This window comes from Otolemur garnettii, unplaced genomic scaffold, assembly GCF_000181295.1.
Source record: "Otolemur garnettii isolate 467f Iridium unplaced genomic scaffold, OtoGar3 scaffold00314, whole genome shotgun sequence".
Taxonomy (NCBI): domain Eukaryota; kingdom Metazoa; phylum Chordata; class Mammalia; order Primates; family Galagidae; genus Otolemur; species Otolemur garnettii.
In genome coordinates this window covers 397144-422642 of record NW_003852709.1, presented here as the reverse complement: position 1 = coordinate 422642, position 25499 = coordinate 397144, and the positions used below count along the sequence as shown (strand labels likewise).

At 36.4% G+C, this 25499-nt stretch overlaps 1 pseudogene; it reads right to left on the bottom strand.

The window, feature by feature from the left end:
- Window positions 1-12342: 12342 nt before the first annotated feature.
- Window positions 12343-21301, bottom strand: LOC100951431 (annotated as a pseudogene).
- Window positions 21302-25499: the final 4198 nt, after the last annotated feature.

The following is a 25499-nucleotide window of genomic DNA, read 5'->3' as shown; positions in this document are numbered from 1 at the left end:
CCATTCGAGTGATACTTGGATTAAAAGAATGGTCTCCAGTTCCATCTAAGTTGTTTCAAAAAGATACTAGATCATTTTTTGCTTATGGTAAACCACTCATATATTAATGGGCACATAGGTTGTGTCCACATCTTTGTAATTTTGAATTATGCTGCTAGAAAAATTTGAGTTCAAATGTCTTCTTGATAAAAGTCTTTTTATCTTTGGGTAAATGCCCAGGAGTGGGTTGCTGGATCAATAGGTAAGTCTAGGTAGAAAATGCCATGAAGGTTATGTTAACCAGTTTGATGAAAACATTTCAAATTGTATATAAAACCAGCACATTGTACCCCATGATTGCATTAATGTACACAGCTATGATTTAATAATAATAAAAAAAAGGGTAGGTCTACTTTCAGTTCTTTCAGATACCTCCATACTACTACTCTGCAGAGATTGTACTATTTTTCAGTCTCACCAACAGTGAATGAGGGCACCTTCTTCTCTATATGTACACCAGTATGTGTTGCATTGGGCCTTTTTGATATGACCATTGTCACTGGAGTTAAGTGATAGCTAATTGTGAGTTTGATTCGCATTTCCCTGATGATTAGAGTGTTGAACATTTTCATTTATTTGTTGGCTATCTTCATTTGGAAAGTTTCTGTTAATGTGTCTTGCTCACATTTTGATGGAGTTGTTTGATTTTTATTATTATTTTTTTTTTATTAGCGATTCTCCTGCCTCTGCCTCCCAAGTAGCTGGGACTACAGGTGCCCGCCACAGCACCCAGCTATTGGGTTGCAGCCATCACTGTTGTTTGGTGGGGTCCAGGCTGAATTCAAACATGCCACTCAGGTGTATATGGCTGGCGCCTTAGCCGCTTCAGCCACAGGCGCCAAGCCTTGATTTTTTTTTTCTTGCTAATTTGCATGAGTTCTTTGTAGATTCTAATTATTAGTTCTTTGCTGGATATGTAGCATGCAAATATTTTTTACCTCTCTGTAGTCTTTTCACTTTACTGATTGTGTTCTTCTTGGCTTTGCAGAAACTTAATTTGATCAGGTCCCATTTGATTATTTTTGTTGTTGCTGCAATTGCCATTGGGGTCTTCTTCATAAACTCCTTCACTACACCAATATCTATCATAGTTTTTCCAACACTTTCTTCTAGAATTCTTACACTTTCGTGCCTTAGGATTAGATTACGTCTTTTATCCATCATGAGTTGATTTTTCTGAATGGTGAGAGGCGTGGATCCCAGTTCAGTTCCACATGTGGCTATCCAGTTTTATTGGCACCATTTATTGAATAGGGATTCTTTTCCCCGTTGTGTGTTTTTGTCTTCTTTATCAAAGTTCAGATGAAGTGTGAGGATGGTTTTATCTTTAGATTCTCAGTTCTGATTCCTGAGTCTATTTCTCTATTTTTTGCCAATATCATGCTATTTTGGTTACTATGGCCTTCACCACAATGTCTCCTGTGCTTATTATGGAAGCTCATATTGGCTATTCCAGGTCTTTTCTGGTCCCATACAAAGTGTAGACTTGTTTTTTTTTTCTAATCTGTGAAAAATGATATTAGAATTTGAGTGGGTATTTTGCAGGTGACTCTTAAACTTTTGAGTCATGTTACCAGACATCTCCAGGAAGCCTTGGAGGCAGCCATATTCTCTGGCCTGCACTCAATTAGTTGTATGAATCTAATTAGAGCAAGAGGAGAAAGAACTGCCAAGGGTCTTTCAGCTCGCTTCATCCTAGGCATGAAAGTTCCTATGCTTCTTACCACAGTAGGCACCGTGGAAGTTTAATCTTGGGAAAGGAAGCTGCAGCCAAGGGAGTTAAAAGACAAGATGACGGTGATCCACTGAGCAAGTGGTGAAGATGGAAAGTACAGGAGGAGGTGAGTTGGAGAGAAGATGAGACTGGGTGATTCCCGTACAAATTACATTGAATATGTATCCCTACTACAGTTTTTAAATAGGAATCATGGTGATTTTGACCGTTTTTTTAAGTTTTCTCTTCTTTTCCTGATCTGTGGGAGAGTATAAATCCTTGCCCTCAGTGTTGTTTCTTTGTATGCTTGTTTGTGACTTTATTCAGGTTACAGAAATTTCTATTTTTATTTGTTATTGTTTTTGAAAGTACAAATGCATATTGCATCATCTCAAATATATTCTAAAATCTATTTAGGTAATTATATAGTTTATATTAAAATGTGTTTATTTATCATTTTCCTTAGATTAATATTATTTGCTGTTTTGTTTAGAAATTGTCAGTCTAAATACTTTTTTTTTTTTGAGACAGAATATCATTTTGTCACTCTCAGTAGAATGCCATGGCATCATAGCTCACAGCAACCTTAAACTCTTGGCCTCAGCCTCTGGAGTAACTGGGACTACAGGTACCCACCGCAATGCACAGCTAAATTTTTATTTTTAATAGAGACAAAGTCTCTGTCTTGTTCAGGCTGGTCTGGAATTCCTGAGCCTCCTGAACTCAAGCAATCCACTGTCTTCTCAGAGTGCTAGGATTATATGTGTGAGTCACCAGCCCCCCAAATTCATTTCTATTTCTTTCATAGTTTGGAAATATTGATACCATTGGCTTTACTGATTGGATCCTCATCTTCACCCTCCAGGTGCCTGAGCCCTCAATTTTCTGCAATTATTAAGCTCAGCCCAACTTCACTGATTCTCCTTAGGTAGCTCACACTTGGCCATTTCCTTAAAGGAGAAAGATGCCTTAAGGTTGAAAGTGTAAGGATAAAATAGTAGTTAAAGATACTGCCTATGGCAGAATTCTTAAGTTAGCAAATGTGTATCATTAGGAGCTGCAAACATGAAGGGTGGAATTACCTTTTTCATTTTTCACATTACTTTGTCCTTAAATTGTGTCACTGTATGTTATCCCTATGCTGCAGTCGTGCTAAGTATAAGACAACATAGATATTGGATTTGGTACAGTGAGCTAGGAAACTGAGTGCTGCAAACTGGAATAAAGGAAACTCAATCTGAGAGATAAAGAGCTCTCTGTTGATGTGAACCAGTAGGAGCAAACCCCCATTTCTGGCCATTTCTACACAAAGAACAGGTAAACAGAGGCAGCAGTGGGTTGGTCACACTCTTCTCTCACATCTATAGAATCTTTTTTCGTTTCCTCATTGCAAGTGTGTGTGGGCATGTGTGCACATTGATGACATAAATGAACAACTTTTCATCAGCCACAAGAATTATATTTCTCAAAGGATATGGAAAAAATGCTACTGGCATATCTCAGCATCAAGAATTGAACCCATCGCCAGCAGGTGTTATACATGTCAACCTTCAGTTTAACTGTGATCAAGTAAAGAAACATGCCAAGGCATACATTGCTCTCATAATTTGTCTCTTTTTCTAGAGAAGAAAAAAATAGTCAAGAAAAATTTTAATGTGGAAATGTTAATGCCTAAAAACCGACAGTGAATAAATAAGTCATCTGGTAAATACTGTAGTTGAATGATAATGAAACAGGAAAAAAGATCAATATTAAGATTGGATTTGTCAGATTACATTAAAATTAACATAGGGCTATTAGAAATCATTTTCAAAATCATTGTATAGTTTATGTTCACAAGTTTTACAAGCTTTCCTCCTGTTTGATATAGTTAAATCTATTAAAATTCAATGAAATAGATTTGTTTTATGGCAATTTCATTTTTGTGTTCTGTATTTTGCTTTTAAATAAAAGATTTTGTATAATTTATATTGTACTGACACCTGGTGGACCTTGGCCTTGGTACTACTGGGAGAGAGCACTGATTGAAACACCTACTAGGTCAATTGAACAGGTCTATGGCAGCCTTTGAGACATACACAGAACCAAACAAGGGTGACTAGATTATTTTAAGTTTAATCAATACCCCCTAACTTCATTTCAAGGGAAACAGCCCTGGGCCTCAAAATAAAGCTACTTTAATACTTAACACCTTTCTAATCATCACCGCTACGTGAAGGCCAAAAGGTATGATACGTAGGAGATTATTACATAGGGAGCCTTCTACTTCTTACTTTACAAATCCTCGGAACTTTTCCTGATGAAGTCTCTTCTGCTCTGGATATACTTAGAAACTAAGTATGAAGGCTCAGCGCCTGTGGCTCAACTGGCTAAGGCGCCAGCCACATACACCTAAGGTGGCGGGTTCGAATCCCCAGCCTGGGCCCGCCAAACAACAATGATGGCTGCAACCAAAAAATGGTCGGCGCTGTGGCGGGCGCCTGTAGTCCCAGCTACTTGGGAGGCTGAGGCAGGAGACTAGCTTGAGCCTAGGAGTTGGAGGTTGCTGTGAGCTGTGAGGCCATGGCACTCTACCCAGGGGGATAGCTTGAGGTTCCGTCTCAAAAAAAAAAAAAAAAAAAAGAAAGAAACTAAGTATGAACATTTTATATAGTAAGGACCTCTTGCCAAACTACTTGAAAGCAATACAAATTTACAGGAAATAAAAAAAAAATTACAAATTTAAAAATTATTGGATTGTGCTTGCTCCAGTGTGATATTTTCCACTTAACTAAATTTAGTTAGCCAAAAGCTACAGGAGAAAATGACTGTCCTCCAAACAAACCTTTTCACCCAGGATTTTTTTTTTCCAACCACTGGGACCTACCTCACAGATCCATTAGAACTAGAGAAAGTGTAAGTGAAATTCATTCCCGAAGCATTCCTATTTAAGAAAACCTTCATTCTTTTATGTGATTTAACCTCCAGGTATTGCTTCTGCTGTTTACCAGTAATAGAGAAAGAAAAGAGCATAATATTTACATAGTAATACACTTGATCTTAACCAACAAAGTCAAAAAGCAATGTTATTTACATAGTAATAAAGATTAAAATTACTCTGGTATATGGTTTTACAATAATATTGGTATTCCATTATAATTGAATTTAGTCTAAGATACTGCTGTCAAAATTATGCATGAGAAACCTGTCTGTATTTATTCTATTTCACTAGACCCATCTACTCTGCTTATGTAGAATAAAGCTAATACCTCCATCCTACACCATGCTTCTAACCCAAAGGCACTTAGAACAAGTGTATAATTGTAATGAATTCACTTTCAGAAAATCCAAAATTAGTGAATCAAAAATTTTTTAGTAAGATGTATAGCACAAAAATAACAAGCTAATACATGTCACAGTATTATTTCATCTTAGGATTTCCAAATAATTTTGAAAGCTAAGTTTTTTATTTGGGGTACTTGTGTAGCTGAGTTTTCAATCAGTAAAGGTAAATTCACAATCAAGAGAAAAATCAGTACTTCTGTGTTCAAAAGAGATTAATAGGGAAAATATTTACTTCAAGTGAGTGAATTAAGTAGGGTTTTAGCCGATGAAAGCTTCTACTGTTTGCAAACTTAATAACTTAAGAATTTACATACGTCCATAGGATAGCATACTTAAACATGACTCATATATGAATATCAATATAGCATGATAGTTCACACATAAACTCTGGATTTAAAAATTGCTTGGTTGCATTCATTATGGAAAAGGCCACTGAGGTCTAAATCATTGGGTTTGAGAATTGTGGCCATGAGGGAGAAACGTCCTTTTTCCCCCAAATGTTTGCTGAAAGATCAGTTCACAATTAAAGTAGCTTAATGAGAGAAAGGTTTATTTACTGTGCACAGGTGGAAAATGACAGAGTGATTTTCCAGTGTCCCGGTGGGGTCCAGAAGTTTATATACCCTCATTTTAAAGGGGAGGGGGCATAAGAGGAATATAGGTAATTCTATTGAGGGACAGTAAATGGTTGCTAGGGAGGACAAATGTATGGGAGCAAAGATTGATATGAAAATAATTCTATTTGCAAATTAAAATAACCCGAGAGACAGATTATGTTTGAAATTATTTCATCCAGGCCTTGTTGCCTTCTTGATCTTCTTTCTGGTATTATACTTAAGATAACAGGAAAAGGAGGTTGATTATTAATTTGATGGGTCTAATCTGATTTTATGCAGATAGTGGGGAAGCTTTTTCTAATGCCTGTTGATTTCTAAAGGCCTTTAATTCAAAATATTCTTTATTCCAAGGAGCCATTTTGGAGGGTGAAATTTCTTGATCTCCTTCAGAATATAAGTTAAATGTATTAATTAGGTATTGAAATTTTGCTCAATCATATATTTAGTAGATATAGCATTGTATATTATTATAAGAGATACAATCTCTACATTTTTCTTTTATCTCATAGAATCAGTTTAAAACTACAATATTATTTGTCTTTACTGGAATAGTCATTTCGTTGCCTTATGGTTTTCCATTCCAATGCTTTTAGATGTAATTGTGACAATTCTGTTCCTTCTCATTCGTATTAAGCAATGCTTATGAAAAAATCTGTTATTATGCTGCTTCTTTGCCCTTCATGCTCAAATATTGAGATATTCTGTGCAATATTGGTCTTAGGAAAAAGAAATTTAGTCAATATTTTTCAAAAGCCAACTGAGGGCACTGAACGTAAGTTAGTGGGAGATAAAAGGGATTTGTAGGCATAATTGGTTACCTCTTCTTACACAAAACACTGTGTTTGTGTGTGCGTGTGTCTACAGAGAGAGAGAGAGAGAGAGAGAGACAGTGAGAGAATAACATTACTGGACTTTTTCTGCCTAGTCCTTGGTCTCAAAGTACAGAAGAATGAATTCATGGGCCACCACGAGTACGTAGCAGGACAGATTTTATAATTGATAAGAGTAAGGACAGAGCAAAGCCTTCAGCGCAGAGGAGGTATCCAAATGGTGCTCTCTATCCAGCGCTTCCTATGCGACTTCTCTTTCCCTGCAGGCAATATGGTTTCTGGAATGTATATCGAAAATATGTCATAACCGTTGGTGCCAGAGGCCTGTGCAGAGTTAATTTTTAAACTGCCTTTGTGTAGCAACATGGTCTTGTTTAGTGTATTCGACTCCCGGCCACAATGGACTGGCAGCTTAGATGCAACATTGATCAAACTGGTTGATGAGCCTGCTTGGGCCCAGGAAATGGGGTCTGTGCTCAGCTCGATGTGAAAGGGATCTGCATCAGTGAGTTATATAATTATATAGCTATATTTAGTGGTCGTTATGAATTAAGGCACCAGTTTATGTTAGCATATGTGAAGAAGAAAAATTATCATGTATTCCTTCACTACGTTTTTCCTCAGGGGGAAAAAAATAGAGCACTCTGCAATGTCTCTTTGAATAGTCATGTTTATTACTAGTGTAGTCGGTACTTACACTAAAGTTCAAAGCATCTATTTTAACTAGCAGTAGTGATTCAATCTTTACAAACTGTACAAACTTATATAACTTAGGCAAAAAGTCTTTACTTTGAATGTCTTACATATTGCTAAAAGAAAGTTTTTTCAAAGTTCATAGGAGAGTAATCCCCATTTTGCAATTGAATAGTTTGAAACTTCACAAAATGAGTTGTCTCAAAACATACAGAAAGAGATAGAATGAATTCTAGAAGGTGGTTGAAATTCCACTTATTTACCATGACCCCCTTCATATCCTTAATTGATTCTTAAGCATTTCATATCCCAAATCAAGTATCACCATCGTTATAGAAAGTTTAACAAAGGAATGGGCTTTGGTGAACCAATGAACAAGCACTTTAACAAAAGAAACAAGCAAGTGGCAGTAATTATAAATGGCTTCTGGTTGCACTATGAAAATTCAAGGAGCCTTATATTTCTTTACTTAAAAGTAAGGATGAAGAGATGAGGTAACATATCCTACTTTTATAGGCAGAGTAGATTAAAACAGGATGCCAGTAGGAGGGTAGTGATTTGAAAGCTAAAAATATGATCACTAACTTTTGACCACATTCTGATCACATAAATTAATGGTGTGAAAACCGAAACTATGAAGAATATAATAGTTCTCAGACAATCACCGGTATTTTTCCCGATTAGGCACTGTGTTGCAAGCCACATCAATGTTAATAGACTCTCTAGGAGAAAAGTAAATTTGCTCAGTATTGGGTTTTGACCCCCATCGTTAGAGTGTGATGTACCCACACTATCACTCAGTTCACTCTCCAGGTTACTACCCAGCCGCTGAATCAAACTAATGACTGAACTAGGTGAGGTAGGTGGAAAGTTATATTATTCAATGTAAATTATCCAGCTTTGATTTATGAACAATTTTCCCCCTCTATCTCTTAGCCAGAGCCTAATTTCTTATAAAGCAGAAGCACAAAATGATAACCATCTTGTATTCCTCTTTCTAACCTGCGCAATTATAAAATCGGGGCTGTATTGTGAACTTTGCAGACTTTTCTATGACCACTTTTGTGTTAGTGCATGATCTGGATTTATTTCCAATGATCCTAAATCCTCTGTAATGAAGATATCTGCCTCTGGTATTGAGGTGAAAGAATGAAGTGTGAAGATTCAGGGCTCTAATCTTGCCGTTATGTTTGCATGAATATTTAATCTCTGAGACTGGACATTGAAATAAATGTCTCTGATGAACTGATTTAAAGCCAAGGTCAGATATTCAAATCAATTCACATTTATTTTTTAGATAAAGCAGATAAAACATGTTTTCTGCAATAAGAAAGGTAAAACATACAGTTCCATTTTTTCTAAATACTCAAGTCCAATATAAGGCATTGTCTAACTGGCAGGAGTGGGAAATAATATTGAAAATGAGCCTGAATCCAATCATGAGCCCATTTTTCACATCTTGGATAATTTAAATAATTTTTCTGAAACTCGATTTTCTGCTCTGTAAAGTAGAAGTGAAAATATATATATATATTTTTTAACTTACTTTAATTAGATTAGTTACTGTTGATGAATAACAAGTTGCCATAAACTTAGTGGCTTAAAACAACACACCTTTATTATCTTATAGTTTCTGTGGGTCAGGGATCCACGTGCCTCTAACCTGGGTCCTCTGCTTCAAGGCCTCCATTAGACTGTAATCAAGGCATTGCTTAGGTCTGAGATCTCATTTGATGATTTAAGTGGGAAAGGATCTGCTTCCAAGTTTGCACGGCTGTTGACAAGTTTCAGCTCCTTATGAGTTCTTAGAAGAGGGTCCTCAGTTCCTTGTCACTTGTTGACTGGAGCCTGTCCTCAGTTTCTTGCCAGATGGCCCTCTCCATATGGCAGCTTGCTTCAACAAAGCCAGTGAGGGAGAGACTCTGTTATCAAGACAGAAGTTGCAATCCCTTGTAGCCTAATCATGGCAGTAACATCCCCTCACCTTTGCTAGAACGTATTAATTAGAAGCAATTTGCTAGACAAGCAACATGAGAGGCTGGGATCTTTGGGGCTGATTTAGACTTTGTCCCCCATAGGAATGCATCAATTAAGCTGTGTTATAACTGGAAATATAAAGAATATAACAGGTGAGATTATTCGATAAGTTTTGAGGATCTGAAAATGTAAATTCTTAAGTTATATTTCTAAGAAGTCAAGCTTTTTTCACTGCAGCAATGATGGAAACTGTTCACCTACTAGTCACATGTGGCTACCAAGTACTTGTAATGTACCTAGTATCATTTATTATTATCTAATTTTAATCTATTTAAGTGTAAATAGCCAGATATGGCTAATGGCTACTATATGGTATGGTACACATATAAAGTCTATAGACTACTGTGGAGAGAGGTTGACACTCACAAAAAAGAGACTATTTAGGATGGACTCAGAGGAAAATGGGTCATAGATTGTCAAATAAGTCTAATAAATACGAAGTTGTCCTTTTGCTTTGTACTATATTTTAAAATTCCTAGAAATTACATGCCGCTTGAAGAGAGCAATTGTTTTGATTTGCATGTATATGTTTAATTTTTGTGTTGGATTCAGTAGCAAAGCAAATGAGGTATAAATTCACTTTGCTAATATAGTAACTATGAAAGGTAACCAAATCATTCTGCTTAGAACTATTAATGATTAAAAATGTTAAACTTAATGTTGCATTCATGTAATATTTAAATTGAACTCTTCATAAAATTTAATCTTGGCATCATGTGGATTGGCAAGTTCAGAATCCAAGGGGTCACTTGGAATTTAAGTGAATCTTCATTTGACAGGCTGCACAATGCTTTTTCAGAATACGTTGAATTTCTCCTTTAATCTTCAAATTGACACATATTGTACTGAAAATTGAACTTGCCTCACCAAGTTTTGTTGAAATAAGCACCGTTTAGTTCTACATGTTATAATGAATATAAAACAAGCTTGGGAAGAAGACAAGGACACAGAGTCTTACTCTGGGATTTTTCTGCAGCTGAATTGAATCACTGCCCCGGTTTCTGAGTACAGTTTCTACCACAGCACTCAGCTGTGCCCTTCAAAGGTAATTTCATATTAGAATTTTACTGTCTAGATATCGTAATCAGAAAAATACAAGTTGATAACAGCAAATGTACCTTGTTGAAATAAATTAATAAATATATCATTTGCTTATAAAAGATTGAAAGATTTCAAAGTTAAGATTGCCGTCTGTTCCTGAAAACCCTGCCGACCAAGCTCCCACAAAAATAATAGTAATAAGTGGTGCCAAATACAATTTTCATTGGCTTACTTACGTCCTATAAAACTAGGTTTGGAAATATCCTAAACACCCTTGTAAAAGTATTTCCAACTGTTGTATAGAAGACAAAGGATATGATAGTAACAGTGTTCTGACATATTACAGATAGGCAGTATGTGTTTGTTAAAAAAATCAATTTTATTTCATTAAGGGTTCAACCTCTGCTCCTCTATTAGAATGATCTTTAATGGTACTTAATATTATGAAGTAGCTGCACACTTCACTAAGATTTGATTACCTCCATACTATGGAGACTAAAACGAAGTAGAAAGCAGGGTCCTGACTTATTGTTATTTGTTATATTATTGGTTAACCAAGACACTCATTTATTAAAAAAATGATAAATTTCCTATGTCCTCTTCACCGTCACAAAATATCCGCAATTTCCTCATCTTACTCAAGGGGCAGTGTGGAAGGCGCACTCTCAGAATGCCTCAGCTGTATTCTCACATCTAACACCTGTCAACCTCTGTAAGCATAAAAGAACTGACATGTAAGGTAGGTTACAAACACCTTAATAATTAATAAATGGAGAAGAGCATCAAGATACATATTAGAATGAACATTTCAAGGCCCAGGAATTGAGATAGCAATTCTCCTATCATTTAACTAGCAAGGAGATTGAAGTTTAAAGAGAGAAAATATATTACTCTATATCTCCTACTTGAGTCAATGGCAGCCCCAGACTAGACATATATCCCCCGTCACCCAGTCCAATGTTTATTTTAATTTATATAGAGTGCCTCAATGATAGAAGTGAATATTTAACCAGGTCTAGAAAAATATGATTGACATCACATGCCAAAGTTAACTGGAAATTGACCTCTTACTTTATTAAAAGTGACCATTTTATTACAATTTTGATTAATATTTTGTAAAATTTTGTTTCCTGTGCAGTCTCATCACAGTTCATTTCATCTTTCTGCTCAATTCTGCTTTTCTATTTACAGATGTTCCTGAAAGTGCTCCAAATAAAACTCCCACATGCAAATCGTCAAGTCTTAGATTTAACTATCTGTGGAACCTGGCCACCAGATCCCTGCCATTTATCAAAAATGGCTTCACTTAAACTGAACCAGCTATACTTTGACTTAGATGCCAGTCTAATTTTTTGCTAGAAGAGTTCCATGGGCAGCATGCTGAAGTGAAAGGTGTAACGACGTGCTGAGATACACATATTACCAATGGCTGGGAGACATGAAAAGCAAGGAAAATTTGGAGGACTGCATATGTTTGCATAATCAGGCCGTGCAAGTAGTTGTAGTAAGGAAGGGGGTATAATAAGATGAATCTGAAGTAGTGATAGTACACTTAGGTAAAATACCAAAACAGTTTTGATTTTATTTTACAAGTTATGAGAAGTAATAAATGGGTTTTAACTCTATTTAAATGTGCTATTCTGAAGTTTATTTAGACTATTCCATACCATACCAATATAGAGGGGGTAGATTTAGGCAAGATACTAGTTAGAAATGGTTCGGAGATTACTAAAGTAACACCACAATAAATAAGTAAGCAAGGTGATGGATGTGTTAATCAGTTCAATGTAAGCATTTCGCATTGTGTATCAAATCAGCACACTGAAGCCCATAAATGCATCAATGTACACAGTTATTATTTCATAAAAACAAAAACAAAAATAAATGTGCATCGTTTAAACCACTGAAAAAAGAAATGGCTTGAAAATTCTCCCCAGGACTTTGAAGAGAAAATTTCCTCACCAACCTGTGGAGGGAGCGCCTTAATTACTTCTCTGCCTATATCTTGATTTGTAAAGTCATTTTTAAAAATAATTTCTTTCTTACTTTAAAAGGGAAATAATCCTTCTTTGGTGACTGACACTGAAGTTTTCCCCTCAAATTCTTTCAGCTGTTGGATAGTGGTCACCAATCAACTTGATCATATATATCACTTTTAAGCCATGCTTCCAAAGATGTTCCATGAAGGCTGAGTTAGCTACCTGGTCCTTGGTCTCACCTGTGACATAGCAGACATGCTTCTGGTTTTCTTTTGTTCTGGTGCAGTAGTCCTTGAGAGAAACCATCTCACACCAGAAACAGAAGTATAGTATTGCAACAGTTCAAAAGCTTCTTCTAATGGATTCTAAGCTTTATGTTTTTAGAGAATTTCTCATAAAACTTTCTGTAGTTCTCCTTCTCTTCTCCCAGTTCAGTGAAGAGCTCTAAGGATTTTTGACCACTGTGGTGGGCACCTATAGTCTCAGCTACTTGGGAGGCTGAGACAAGAGAATTGCTTAAGCCCAAGAGTTAGAGGTTGCTGTAAGCTATGATGCCATGGGACTCTACCAACAGTGACATACTGAGACCCTTTAAAAAAAAAAAAAAGGGATTTTTGATCAAATTCTTCCTGATAACTTTCAAAATTTTGCTTTTTGCAACATCTCATGAGAAATATTTAGAGGGAGATCCTCAGAGTCCACCATTCCTCTAATGAAATTCAAATATTCAGGGATTAACTCCTCACAGTTATACATAATAAAAACTCTGTATTTAGGGCCATGCTTATGGCTCAAAGGAGTAGCACTGGCCCCATATGTTGGAGGTGGCAGGTTCGAACCCAGTCCTAGCCAAAAACTGCAAAAAACCCCCTCTGCATACATAAAAATTAATGTTGTTCTTTTTCTTTCTGTTTTTGAATAAGTCAAAAGGAGCACATTTGGGAACAAAAAGAAGAGCTCTGAATTCCAACTGTCCTTCAACTGAAAAGTGCTTCATTGCCAAGGGATTTTCCCAGGCATTTGTTAAGCTCTTATAGAACTCTCCATACTTCTTATGAGTTATACCATTGGGATTTCTGGTCCAAACAAGCTTTGTTTTGTTGAGCTGTTCATGATCAATGTACATTTCCTTAATCTTCTTGTCACCATCTTTCTTCTCTTGTTCTTTTTCATCAGAACCAACATCTTTTATTTCAAGTTTGTCATCAGACTCCTTTTCTTCCTTTTCTTTCTCCTCCTCCTCGTCTTCCTTTTCATCAGCCTCATTGTCACTGACTTCCTTATCATGTTCCTTCTCCACAAAGAGAGTAATGGGATAGCCAATGAACAGAGAATGTTTTTTCACAATCTCCTGTCTTCTTCTTTCCTCCAAGTACTCAGTTTGGTCTTCTTTAAGATGGAGAATAACCTTTGTTCCATGACCCATAGGTTCACCAGTCCTAACTGTGAGTCCTAACTGTGAATGATCCTCCTGCCAATGACTCCCAGGCATACTGCTCATCATCGTTATGTTTGGTGATCACCGTTACTTTCTCACCAACCAAATATGCAGAATAAAAGCCAAAACCAAACTGGCCAATCATAGATATATCTGCACCAGCCTACATAGCTCCCAAGAATGCTTTGCTTCCAGAGTTGATAATAGTAAAGGTTATTGATCAAGTCAGCTTTGGTTATTCCAAACCCAATATCCATAATAGAAAAGACTCAATCTTCTTTGTGTTTGTGAGATTAATGTACCAGCTCTTTCCCAGAGTCTAGTTTACTGGAATCTGTCAAATTTTCATATCTGATTTGTCCAAAAGCATCTGATGAGTTTGAAATGAACTCTCTCAGAAAGATCTCTTTGTCACCAAAGAAGGCTTGGAACTTCCAGAAGATGAAAGGACAAAAAGAAACAGGAAGAGAAAAAAAAAAAAAAAACATAGTTTGAAACCCTCTACAAAATCATGAAAGATATCTTGGGATAAAAAAGTAGAAAAGGTGATTGTGTCAAACTGATTGGTGACATCCCTTTGCTGTATTGTCACAAGCACATAGGGCTGGACAGCAAACTTGGAAAGAATCATGAAAACTCAAGCCCTGAGAGATAACTCAGCAGTGGGTTACATGGCAGCAAAGAAACACTTGGAGATAAATCCTGACCATTCCACTATTGAGACCTTAAGGCAAAAGGCAGAGGCTGAAAATAACGACAAGTCAGTGAAAGATCCGGTCATCTTGCTTTATGAAACTGCAGTGCGGTCTTCTGGCTTCAGGCTGGAAGATCCCTAGACACAAGCTAACAGGATCTACAGGATGATCAAACTTGGTCTGGGTATTGATGAAAACTGCCCTACTGCTGATGATACCAACGCTGCTGTAACAGAAAAGTGCCACCTCTTGAAGGAGATGACGACATCACACATGGGAGAAGTAGACTAAGCTTTGGCTGAATAATTACTTGTATATGTGTTTAAGACTTCTCCAATCACCCCAGGGTGATTGGTGGGGTCACTTCTATGGTTTATCCTACAAGGGTACAAGTGAATCTTTCTAAAAGCAGAGTATGAATGTCTTAACTCAGTAATTGAGAAAATGACATGAAGGCTACGTTGACCAGTTTGATGAGAGTATTTCAAAATGTGTATGAAAATACCACACTGTACCCCGTGATTGCATTAATGTGCACAGCTATCATTTAATAAAGAAATCTTAAAAAAAAAAAAAAGAAAGAAAGAAAGGTAGTAATTCCATCTATGTCTTATTTGATTCTCTATCCTTGGCAGCGATTAAACACTCACAATTGCTTCTCTAGTAGAGTATTACTTGATTTGTGATACTCACTTCTATAACATGCTTTCCAGGACCCCATCTTAAAAAAAAGGAAGGATATTTAGTAAAATATACAGGTTAGTTGTAATTTTCAATATATATCCTCCTGTCTAAATTCTAGATATCTTATAAGGATCTACTGTTGAGAGCAAAAGAATGGAAAAAATAATGAATTCATATTCAAAATTAGCTTATATTGTCTCCAATATTGAATTTTTACTCCCCAGAGTGCCTAACATCATAATGAGTTCCTATTAACATCGCATTTCTTGAATATTCTGAATGTCTCTTATGTTCCACTTGATTTGACAAGGTTACTTAGCCTTGCCAATAAGCTTACATAACTATAATATTTTCATCTTAGAGGAAAGTAAACTAAGTCTCAGAGACCACTCAAATTACATAAGCTCAATTGCTAAATCAAAATTTGTAATTTGAAAGTGGCTGAAAAGAGAGACTAGATTATGCACCTTCCTCAAAATCAGAATATCCAACCAAAGGTTAGCAAAGTGCTTCCATGGTACTAGTGACGACACAGCTACTTTTTACCTCTTGTTACAGAATGTTCCTTTTTCCTCACATGGCCACCATCATATTCTCTGGGTCAATATTAAAACAAACAAACAAACAAACAAACAAACAAAAAACAAAACCCCAAACTGGAAACAGGAAAAAGAAGTAGAGGCTACATATTTTCCTTGTAAGAAAATAAGAAAACAACCTGTAAGTTGCACACATCATTTCTCCTCTATTCTATTTTGTGGACTAACCACTTAGCTATTCCTGGGTAGGACGAGCGCTGAAACTGACCTCTTTAGTCAGAAGGAGAAAAATTGATATTTGGTTTTAAAACGCAATTAGAGCTATGTATGTAAGAAGGAAAATTTAAAACTTACTATCTGGTTCCTAAGCCTGTGCCCTAAACCTGGGCCAACTCCCTCAGCTGAACGCTTTTTTAAATGACACTGTATTGATACTCAGCCACATCTATTCATTTTGTAGTATCTATAACTGTGTTCTTTACAGAGAAGCATAGTCGAGTAGTCTAACCAGGTTGTATAGTCTATAAAGCCTAAAATATTTTACTCTCTGGCCATTTGCAGAAAACCTCTGCTAGCCCTGTTCTAAATCCCTAGGATTACTAATCTTGTTTGCTTCTTTTCAGCCACCAGCCTCTCACACATTTAGTCTCAACTCTTTACTACACTGCCCTGTGCTTTCCATAAGGAGACTCTGACCCTCACTGGCTCCATTCCCAGGCTTCCTAATTTCCAGTCTCTTATAGGATCTGGCCAGAGGGGTGTATCTGCAGGATCAGAGTGTGGGAGAAGAGAAAGGTAGAAATATTTCTTTTCCCCACAAACCAAATATGTTGTTGCCATGGTTTGGGGTGTAGCTGTGCTGGTCCATAACTATATTTCAGATGGGGCAGTCACTCTTCCATGTTCCCAGCTACCAAACATTCAGGAGCTCCATTACTTTCCCTTTTCTCATCAGGCCTGGGGTTGTAAGGTCTTCCCATTTTTGCTAAATCCTGAGTGCATCCACTTGGTGGTTTCCTTACATCAGTTCTTTCCAAAATCTCTTTCCCTTTCCTTACCAGAATTCCTGTTCAATCTTTGTATGTCTTTTGGTATGATATTAAATAAATTTAGAAAGGAAGAAAAGTAAAGAAAAAGGTAGAAAGTGAAAAGATAAAAGATGAAGAATGGATGAAACAGGGGTAATAAAGGAAAATCACTTTTGTAAGAAGCCAGGACAAAATAAGCCTTAGCTCCAAACATCCTCTATCTAATAATTGACATGCAGGGCTTCAAATATTCCTTTTCTAGACTTAGTTCTTTATCAGAAATGCAGGAGGCCGGCTGCCCATGATCCCTCTCCCTCACTCCGTGTCTCTACTCCACATTCTCCTGCTCACTCCTCTCTAAACTACTACTTTCTATTTACATCTTTTTTTTTTTTTGGAGAATGTGGGTTTCAGTTCTGCAGTATCTCTTCACGTTGTGACTTCTTACTCACATATTTTTGGAACGGAGAGTTTTCCTTTCCTTCTGATAACAATCAGGCTTGAATTAGGCACGGACTGCAGTGTACTACACAGCAAGAATTTGAAAGTAAAACCAGAGATAAGGGCTAATTGGGGGCCCATGGGACATCAATTCTCCATGTGAACAGATAATTCCAGGTCTTTCATTTCTTGGATTCATAACTCTTAAAGCAATGAAACACCAAAGAAAGGCACTGTTTGGGGAAGGAAGATAAATAATGATGACTCATTTCAATACAGGAGAGACAGATAATGCATTGATTGTTGCTATGTTATTTGGGCAAGTGTTAATATTGTAGGAACATACAAGTATCTTAGTTGGGACTAAATTCACGCTGGATCTTACTATGCTGCATGTAATAGACATTTTGAGACTGATGAACTCCAAGTGAAGAATCTGAGAAGTAAAACTCATCCTTGCTGTCACTCTCTGTGTGTGTTTATGGTTTAGGAATACTTGTATATTTTGAGTAAATCCTGGATAGAAAGCTATTTGCATATTGCAGGTAACACAGTAATTGGTAATCTATTTCAATTGATCTAAATCATGATCAAATGTCCTTAAAATTATACACCATTCATTTTATCGGATCTTCATTTCTTTTTTCTTTTTTTTTAATCTTCATTTCTATATTAACTTATTTTGGACCTTTCATTACTTGTATGTTTTTTACATATACCTCAAACACCTGTGTTTAGGTCTCCTAGGAAACTATTAACTTCTTTAAGATCTTGAAAAAAATCATCCCGGGTGAAACAATCTTGCATTTTTCTCTTTGTCATTTAGTAAAATACAGGTACCTTAAAATGATATTCGACCAGTTTTGAGTGTATAGTTCAGTAGCATGAAATACATTCCCATGTTTGTGCCACACTTCTCACCATCCAACTTCTGAATCTTTTCATCCCCTCAAGCTGAAATGCTAATAATTCCCCCTACTCCATCCCCAGACCCCTGACAGTCATGATTTTACTTCTGTCTCTATGGATTTAAGGTACTTCAGGTACCTCCTACAACTTAAATTATTAAATACTTGTCCTTTTGTGTCTGCTTATTTCACATAGCAAAAGTCTTCAAGATTCATGTCGTTGCATGTGTCAGAATTCCATTCTTTTTGAGGCTGAATAACATTTATATATACATATTTTGTTTATCCATTAATTTCCCAGTGAACATTTCAGTTATTAGCACCTTTTGGCCATTGCCAAAAATACGTCTGTGAATAATAAGTGTACAAATATCTCTTTGAATCCCTGCTTTCAATTCTTTTATGCATTGAGCCAGAAGTGAAATTGCCAGATCACATAGAAATTCTATGTTTAATATTTTTGTGGAAGCGGCATGCTGATTTTCACAGAGATTACACATTTTATGTTTCCACCAGCCATTGCCAGGGTTTCAATTTTTCCCCATCATCATCACTAGTTGTTATTTTTTGCTTTTTTTTTCTTGAGACAGAGCCTCAAGCTGTCCTCCTGGGTAGAGTGCCGTGGCATAGCTCACAGCAACCTCCAACTCCTGGGCTCAAGTGAGTCTCCTGCCTCTGCCTCCCAAGTTGCTGGGAACACAGGCACCCACCACAACACCTAGCTATTTTGTTTTTGGTTGCAGCCATCATTGTTGTTTGGCAGGCCTGGGCTGGATTCGAACCCACCACCTTAGGTGTATGTGGCTGGCGCCTTAGCCACTTGAGCCACAGGTGTTAAATAGTAGCCATTTTACTGGTTGTAAAGTGGTATCTAATTGTGGCTTCGAGATTGATATTTTTGTTAAGAGTGAAAGGATGTAAGACAACCAATTGCATCTCCACGGTATTAACCACAAGGTGAGAGGTGCAGAATGCCTGATGAGATCCAGAAACAAGATAGGGTGTCAGTGTCCTAAGAGCCAATGACAGCTCTGCAGGAGGTGTTTGATCTGGTGACCATGTGCTCCCTTTGCAGCCTGCAGCTCCTTACATACCACTTCTGCCAGTGTCCTGAATTTTTGTCAAATCCATTTGTAATGTTATATGGTGCTCAAGAGGTGATAAGTGAAAGCTTCACTTGTAAAGATTTAAGCCTGGTCCATCATAAACAAATTTTAGTAGTAGAATCATCCTTTGCAATAACAGCTACCAGATCAAGTAGTCAACACCTTCTCACTGGAAATACTCAAAGAGAACTCATGGAGAGTATTTAAGAAGAAATTTCTGCATGTATTGAAGGCTAGTTCTACTAATTGCCAAGGTCTCTTTCACTGTTCAGATGATGCGTGTATTATCTTACTGCGAGTTTTCGTTATTATATTCTGAAAGATGAACACTAACCTGAAGGAAATAGCCTATCTCATGTCTCTGGCCTGCATCTAACTGTTCACTGATATGTGCCTTCCAGCCCCTTCCAGACACAGTAAGGAGTGCACTCTTCCCGTTGTTTTGAAACTAAGTACAACTAGTTCTGGTGAATGACTTATGGGTGGATGTCGCGACCCATCAGGCTCCTATGGCCCTGGTCTCGGTTAGCGCAGGAAGGAACCAGGTGAGAGGCGGATTAGAAGTACAAGCTTGTGGAAGGGGCTAGCCTTTACTTTCCAGGTAACCCCGAGCAACCTCCGCACCAGCCTTTTATTGAGCCAGAACAACACAGGTGAGGGGAGCACTTAACAATGACTACGTGCTGAGGGCACGGGCTCCTTCTCCATAAGAAGCACCTGTGGACAAGTTGCCCAAGCGTCCACCCCTCAGCTGTAAATTATCTTGCTTAGAGGTCATTTGTCTCTGGGTATCCTCTACAGGTGGACATGCTGCAAATCACATTCCTGAAGCAGCATTTAAATGCAGACGAGAGATCCTCTGGCTAAGCCCCTTCTAGGCCATGCTAAGCTTGAAAGCATGTGTTAAAATGCAGCCCTCATCAACCTGGAACACTAAGAGGTCACAACAAATAATGCCCACTGTGCCCCCTTCAGTGCTTGTCCACACAGTCCACCTGTACTGGACTTTACTTTGGATGTCTGCAAGTGTATGAGAAATAATCTTTCAAGCCACCATGTTTGGGTATGATTTTATTTTATTTCTTGGTACAATAATATGTAATTAATGTATGCTGATCAATGCAGAGTATGTTTAAATTTTGTTGTTTCTTTTTTTATTTCTATGATCTTATATTCTGATTTGCTGGGAATGCTTATATATATCAAATCACATCTTAATATCTAAATCCTGAAATCTAAAATTCTCATATACACAAATTTGTGTTCGATTATTGCTGCCACAGGCAACCCAAAAAAACTGTTTGCGGTAACCCCAGGCATGATGTCAGTTTCTAGTTTAAACTCTAGGGAAGACCTTCCAACCCTGTTAAAATGTTCTAATGAGAAATAGAGGGTTTGAGACAGAGCGTCAGAGAGGACAACCTCTCATTTTGGTTTCATCATATAACATTGGGTAATTCATGAACTTCTGAAAGTCTTAACTGACAGATTGAAAAACCATGAATTATAATAATTTATTTAAGATATCCCTTCCCAAAGTGGTTGTGAGTATCAAAGAAATAATGTGTAAGCAATAATAATTCTATAATGCAAAAGTTCATTCAGAAAGAGACAGAGTCTTAAAAAAATAGAATACTACTCAGCATAGATAGCTAGGCAAAATAAAATAAAATATTATTAGCTTCCAAAAACTTATAATTTTTCTGTATGCATGAATAATCGATAGAACTAAACTGGCCTCATAATATTTCAGTAGTATATGGTGCAGCACGCACCGATCCACATTATTTCTGTAAAACAGAAATGATGCTAAGTGCAGAATCCTGTGCCCCTAGGAAATAATTCATAGCAATTTACAGACTGATAAAATCAATTCAGTAGACACAGTAATCCTCTCCTCTGTGCTGTAGCCTATGGAAGAATATAGTAAGCTTAAGGTAATCAGTTTTTAAATCATGAACAAGGTACCCTACATTATATAAAACAGGATAATATTGTATGCACCTGTTGCTAAAGTGCTGCCCAGTAGAAAACCATGAAACTATTAAACACCATACTCAATATCAGGAAGATTTCATTTTCAGAAGATTCAAGCTGCTGGTGTATTTGGCTCTATATTTTCCTTGGCTCAAGCGGAACACTCAGTCATCCTGAGTTAGAAACATCCCCTGTATCTGACCTCACGCATTACGCCCAATGCTATAAATTGTTGTTCAATTGTAATGTTCACTTACCCTGCTTTATTAGATAAAAAGATTATCATTGCTCAGGGTATAATTGCCTTTATCGAAGATGACTACTTAAAGACAATTGATGAGCAATGCTCTATTGCTTGTGTAGTGTGACAACCTTTATTCGGAAAGCTCTGTCTATTCCAGCTAGAGGAAAAATTTTATGGGAAGAATGGCTGGAAGTTGACACACTCTAAATCTAAGTTACTTTCTTAGAACCTATAATGGCTGTAATTATTGCACATGGGTTGAAATTGTCTAATGTTCATTTGCAGTTAGCCTAAAATATCCATTTTTGCATGCAAAGTATAATGAGACATGCCCTGTGAACATTTGCACAGTTTCTATAATGCAGTATTTAGAAGGACAAACACGATACATCACTCATAATAAACCCTCCTACATTTCTTCTGTAATATGGTCAAATTTCACACCTTACATTTTTAATTCTGTAGATTTTAGCTTGGAAACGTAAACACTTCATCCGTACAAATATGCCATATCTTGAGAGGTAAAGATGATATATGCTAGCTTTCTTATACATTTCAAGTAATAGTCTGTATTATTTTCTTAGGGTAGCTATAAAGAATTTCAGCAGCTTAAAAATAATAAAAACTTACTTTCTGACATTTTTGGAGAGCAGAAGTCCAAAATCAAGGTGCTAGCTGAGTCACCTTCCCCCTACAAAGGCTTTAAGAAAGAATACGTCCTTGTCTCTTCCAGTTTCTGGCAGTTCCACGTGTTCCTGGGCTAGGGGTTCATAATTCCACCCTCTGCCTTTATCTTCACATGTTTCACTCCCTGTATCTCAAATGTTGCTCTGCTTTTTTCTTGTAAGAGCTGATAGGGGCACTTCTTATCAGATTTAGGCCCTGTCTGAAATCCAGGATGAACTCATCCCAGGATTCTGTCCTTAATTACATCCATGATGACCCTCTTCACATAGGTCAGATTCACAAGTTTAAGTGCTAAGAAAATAAATGCATCTTTTTTAAAGGACACTATTCAACTTACTATATTCTAAAATGTTTTAAGCATCTTTTCATATCTAAATTGCCATTAAATTACTATTATACTGTGATGGTAACCTTACTTGATGAAAACAATATATTTTGAAATGTATTCCTCAAAATGTGCTATATTTGTCAAGGATATAGTCTACTTTTATAATAAATTTCCTGAAGAAATTCTCTAAATGCAATGATTTGGAAAATTTGTAAGTTATTCTGTATACGACAGTGGCTTACCTGTATGCTTAATTCAGTCCAGAATGCTTTCTACTTTTTAATAAAAGAAAAATCAAGTTTAATATCAAGAGGTAGACATTTGAATTTGAAATATGCACAATTCTATTTTCGAAGAATACTTTCTTGCCAGTGATATGGATTAAATACAATGCAAAGTTCATTTCTAGAAATCACTGGCTGTTTATTAATTGACTTTTATGCCTACTTTTATATTGGGACATTTTTTTCTCCTATGGTTTCTTGCCCAGTCTCTTAAGGTATGCATACTCAAAGAAACTAACAGCCCCAAAATGAAGCCCTGAGGTTGTTTGTTTGTTTGATAGAGACCAGGCAACGGAAGTGGATGCTTTTACAATATAAAGGTTTACTGTGTCTTTCAGTCAGTCAATTCCAGACAGCCAGCCAGTGCTTCTTCATTCACTCTCGGCAGTTGATATGCTCTTTCCATGTCTGTTCTTCATTATGCTTCAGGAAATATGAACTCTATCAAGGCTGAACTACATGGTTGTCTCCTCATCTGACTTTTTAGTTGAATCCAAAGGGCTATAGCTATAATTCACACACAAGTTTTATGACTGTAACATGGTTACATCATGTTCGGGTTTCCATTAGTGATCTCCTAACTTTAGATCTATGTTCCTTTGATATATTTCAAATGATACTAAAAACAAATAGAGCACACCCCAAAGCAGAAGCCAGCACCAGGGAAGATATCTTTAACTTTTGCATGAAAGGATATCCTATCATATGGAAAAGACACATAAAATTGATTTTTAATGGGCATTTTATGAAATCTGCCTAGTGTGTAACTATGAAATACTGGTTCCTGAACAGAGAAGATTCAGTATATTGTTTCTTCTACTTATTATAAGTAAATTTAATACATCAGTGTCACAGATAACATTGCAACATTGTCATTCAGAATGACATTATCTTGTCTGACTAGTATATTTGCACATTTGCTTTCTACTGTGGCATTCTTGTAGCTTTTTTCTTTTTCTTTTTTTCTCGATTCCAGAATATTTAGTAACTTTATTTAGATAAATTATTTGTTTCTCTTTTGGTTGTACCGTATTCTTTTCCTCTCCCTTTCACTGATAAATATTTTTAGAATTATTCTCATATGTCAGGTATCTGATAGGCTATGAAGAAACAAAGATGACTAAGATATAAGTCTTGCTATCAGGATGTAAACTACTCTAGAGTCTTGGGAAAGAGACAGGTGAATATCAATCATCTTTTTAGTTTAGATTGAGATTTGACACTTTTAAACATACACATATACACATAGAGGGATATCTTACTAACAAAATTACAAACACAAGATTAGGTACCAAGACTTTGAAAGACCAAGAGCATATGACAACCCTAAAGCTTAATTAGTTTTAGTTTCCAGGTAAATCAACCACTACATATATGATGGTGTGTGTGTTGGGGGGCAGGGAGAAATTTGCTAAATGGTTAAATGCAAGCCTTCTTAGGAGGAACAAGTACAACAATATTGAAATTGTTAAATGTAATATAATACATTGAATGAACACTTAGGAAATATAAGCTATACTATTACCCATTAAATGTAGAAACTGAGCAAATAGTACTACAGTAAGGTCATGCAAATTTAATTTTTCTTAAAGAGATATTAATACTTTCAGCACAATTAAGAAAATAAGAAAATATTTGCTCAACATCATAGTCATCCATATCCTCAATCAAAGTACTTGGGATACCCTCACAGATTCCTCAAAACCCTATGAATTAGTTTGCTAAGGATTTCATAACAAAATATTACACCGTGGGTGGGCTAAACAAATTAATTGTCTCAGAGTTCCAGAAGGTGGAAGTCTAAAGACAAAGTGTTGGTAGAGTGGGTTTCTTCTAAAACCTTTCTCCTTGACTTGTAGATGACCATCGTCTCCCTACCTCTTCCCTCTGTACATCTGTGTCTCCTGGTATGTATACAGATAATCCTTAGAGTCCACCATAATGACCTTATTTTAACTTATTTACTTCTTTAAGGATGCTATCTTCAATATAGTTACATTCTGAGGTCCTGGGAGGGTACAACTCCAACATATGAATGGAGTAGGGAGTGCAATTCACACTCTACTCAGATGCTTGGTGGGAAAGGTTTGCTATGAAATCATCCTTCTCATAGCAGGCATAAGACTAAAATCTTGACCTTTCATCAGTCTGAATTTTACTCATAATTAATCACAGTTCCTTGACATCTTTAATCTCTTAAACAGCAGTTTTTGTATGGAAAATATTAGATAAACTAATCACCTCAATTACATCAAATTAACAAGAAAAATATTGGGAAGTAGTGCTGATGACCAGAACTTTAGGAATTATAAGATAATGGCTAGGGAAAATGTTTTATCTAGTGGTCAATTATAGCCACTCAAATTCCTCTATATAGGAATACATTACTGAGTATAAAGGCCAACTCTTCCCTCATTAAAATGGAGAAATCACTAATGGTATATTATACCTAGATAAGTCAATATGTAAAAATTCTAGCTAATAAACATAGGAACACAATATGTATCATAAATATTTATGCATTGTACCTTATTTATGCACATGTCTACAATTATTATGGTTTAAAAACTGCAGTTCAAATTTTCCCTTTCTATAATAAGGTGAAAGATGAATACCTTTTAAAAACAATATTAAGGCTTAATTACAAGTTATACACCATGCAGGATGGTGAAGTCACACTACTCGTGAGTCTGTCTTCTCATTGAAGACAAAGGAATCAAATTATTGACATAATTCAAAGAGATGTTATAATGATATCCTCACATATATGCCAAAATTATTCCTATCTGTCCAAAACAACGTTATGAAACCACATTTAATACTGTATTTCATGACTATAAATTGTAAAAATCCAAATATATATATA